This window comes from Phocoena phocoena, chromosome 1, assembly GCF_963924675.1.
Source record: "Phocoena phocoena chromosome 1, mPhoPho1.1, whole genome shotgun sequence".
Lineage (NCBI taxonomy): Eukaryota > Metazoa > Chordata > Mammalia > Artiodactyla > Phocoenidae > Phocoena > Phocoena phocoena.
The window spans coordinates 136,959,165-136,962,100 of NC_089219.1; positions in this window are offsets into that span (position 1 = coordinate 136,959,165).

The window sequence follows — 2,936 nt, forward strand, 5'->3', positions numbered from 1 at the left end:
GGGCAGATGGAATCCACCTCAGTTCTCCTCTTATTTCGTCTAAATCTTCACAGAAATGGCCCAAACTCAGTAAGAGATATTATTAGCAGTATCAACATTAGCAAGAGAAAGATTGTTTTTGTCTTAGATTCTCCATACTGAAGAAGTTTTAAAAGCTCAGCACCTTTTTGGTGACTTAGAGAGGTGTACCAACTATGATTTTCACTGCTGCTCTCCTGGGGGCAGAAACAAGTCCCCAGGGCCCAGCTCCTAAGACTGCTGCAGAAATGGAGCCAGACGTTGCTGGGAAGATGTTGGTGAAGAGGCCCAAGAGAGAGAAAGGGGAGGAGGAGAGTAGAGAGGTGATTCTGGGTGAACAGCATCTTGGGGGAAAAAGAAAATAGCCATGGACCATGCAGAGAACCTTTCCACACGTGGCTGCTTATGAAGGGGTTATGTGGGGCTCAATGGGGCAGGACTTTGCACGTACAAAATCAGAGCTTTCAAGGGATGGCAAACCCTCAGACACTGGCACTCCCAGAAGGCTTTCTAAGAAGTGATAGAGAATCCACTGGCCCTATGGGGACTCCTCTCTCCCCAGCTCAGTAAAGGTAGCACCTCACACCCTTCCCCAGCAAGCTCTGAAAAGGGCCACCGTGTCACAGCCCTCTACACACTAAACATACCTCTGCAGGCAACCCCAGATTCTCCTTGGGGCGGTATCTTCTCTTTGAACACCCTAACCTCCTCCAGACCCCATCCACCCCTTCACTCTCCACCATAGCTCTTAAAACTTGTTTTGGACCCAACCTCTTCTTACCTTTTTGTTACCAGCTGATTCTTTTATTACTTCTATGGCCCTTAAGTCTGTAAAGATTTTGTCCAACAAGCCAACCATATTTATTGCATGATAATCCTTGTCCCCATGACAACCCACGTTGTCATACTGAGTTGATACAATACCAGTCAAAAGCAAAGGCACTTCTCATGGTAAATGTATAATTTCCTTTAGACTTCTTTAAATATGGGATATAGCTTACACTCCCCTCCCCATCATGTGTCTAGGGACCCCAGGTTGGGCTCTGAGGATTAATGCTGAGTGACTGCAACCAAGTCTCCCTTGCTCTCCCTTTTCTCAGATGGGCAAAGTGAGGCTGTTAGTTTTAAGGTGAATTGACTTAGTCAAATTGACAAAGAATCAGAATGGAAATTGAGATTTTTTTTTTCAGTCTCACCTTTTTTGGTCTCTAACTCCTCTTAGCATTAGGTTTTGTTAAAAAATAAAATAAAATTTAGCTGGGATGGGCTGCCCCTTGCCCCCAAGGGAGTCTTTTCTGCTTGCAGCCTGGCCCTCTCTATGAGATCCTAGAATTTGCAGCACAGCAGCTGCCTGCTCCTCCCCTCTGGGTCAAGAGACCTAGACCACCCTGACAAGAAAGAACCTGAGAGATTGTCGGGTCCAGGTTGTCCCAAAGTGTGTTCCTTAAGAAGTTAATTGCTATTTGGGGGCAAACAGTTTCCGTGGTCGATTCCTTTTGAGAAAGGCAAAGTTAAGCAAAGGTAAACTGGTTTAGTTTAGTTTTGTTTTCACTTCAGGACTTGACTGAGCCTTTGAAATGCCTTTGGGCCTAATGACCTGCCAGGAGGATGAGATGGCATGTATTATCGCCCAAATTTATTGGACTTGAAATCTCTTTTTCACAGGAGACCTACTCATACCCCACAGGTCCCTGGGGTTCTGAGAAGCTTAGTTTGGGACCTGTTAGTCCAGCCCAGCATTTCCAGATGAAGAAACTGAACTCCTCTGAGTGACCAGTCCTTGGACCCACAAGTAGATGTGGTCCCGCCAGAGCTGAACCCAGGTTGCCAGAGACTAATCCTGAACTTTTCAAATTGGGGTCTTTTCCTCTATACCTCGCCCACCACATATTTAACCCAGGAAAAAAACTTTCCAATGGCCCCCGGAAGTGGAGGGAATTTGCTCAGAGAGAGGCTGCTTCTGAGGCTTGTTTGTGTCCGGAGCAAAACCTGCCAGGCTCGTGGGGGCAGGAGGGAATGGCGAGGCAAGAACCCCTGCAGGACGAGGTGTTGCACAGCCTGGGGCTAGAAAGGGCTCCCCGAGGCTTTCATAGACTCTCATATGTCTTATTCCAGTTATTGAATAGTACTGAGCACTTTCTGTCTTTTCTCAAGATCAAAAACTGTCACAAACATGACTCCAGCTCTCAGTCAACCTCCAATACCTTTCTCCCTGCATCTGCTCTCATTTTGTTAATGAGAAAATTGACTTGGCCAAGATGACCGTGGTTACTGACAGACAGGTGAAAGCTAGGTGTCCTCTCCTTATACTGATGACGGCCTCCCACAGGCCAGGCATGGGAGAGTGGGAGGGAGAGTTTTAAAATATTTGCCTAAACCCAGTCATTTCCTTGTGATTAGGATTATGAAATGAAAAGCTACAGTTCCGGCTCACATGGGAACGGATGCCCAGCAGACTCAGAGTGGCCCTCAAGGGCAGTGAAGTCTGGAGTCCGTCTCTCCAGGGAAGGTCCTGTCCCATCCCAGCAGCTCCCTGCCTGCCCGCCTGGGGGGAGCAGTGCGGGCTGACCCTGACCAGGTAGGAACCACGCCTTTGTCTTTCTTGGATCTTAGTCAATTCAGGCACGAGTGGCAAAGGACAGCATGGCATACGTGTATTCACACTTGTGTGTTGGCATGTGCAGAGCGGCATGACTAGAAAACTGAGTGGCTGCTCTCTGGAGGTGCCCAGTTGTCGTGTTGCCTGACTGTTATGTACCTGCTGTCTTCTCTCAACATATTTTTGCATGCTTCTCTCTTGTTATTTTCTCCTCTCCCCTTCCCCATCTATTTCTTCTTCTGAGAGCTATTTTATCTCCAAGTTTCCAGGCTCATTCAGAATTGAAGTGTAAGGTCCACGCCACTGTCTGTGATCAATG